Source organism: Odontomachus brunneus, unplaced genomic scaffold (genome assembly GCF_010583005.1).
Source record: "Odontomachus brunneus isolate Ranch 3 - 2012 unplaced genomic scaffold, Obru_v1 Obru_scaffold_271, whole genome shotgun sequence".
Lineage (NCBI taxonomy): Eukaryota > Metazoa > Arthropoda > Insecta > Hymenoptera > Formicidae > Odontomachus > Odontomachus brunneus.
The window spans coordinates 80127-80343 of record NW_022639721.1 but is presented as its reverse complement, the minus strand read 5'-3'; positions in this window follow the sequence as shown (position 1 = coordinate 80343).

Sequence of the window (217 nt, the reverse complement as noted above, 5' to 3'; positions counted from 1 at the left end):
CGATTCCACTCTCGTTTACGTGCGGCGATGTAGGCAGTACGTCGCGCATGAAAACGCCCCTGAAGAACGGAATACGCATACGTTTCGCCAATTGTTCTAATTATACATTGGTGGTGACATCCGTAGGCATTTTTATTATTTTTTCGACGTTTTTTTTTTCCTCTCATGACACCTTTTCCTCGTTTGTATGGTGCGAGATAAATTCCACGACCTTCCA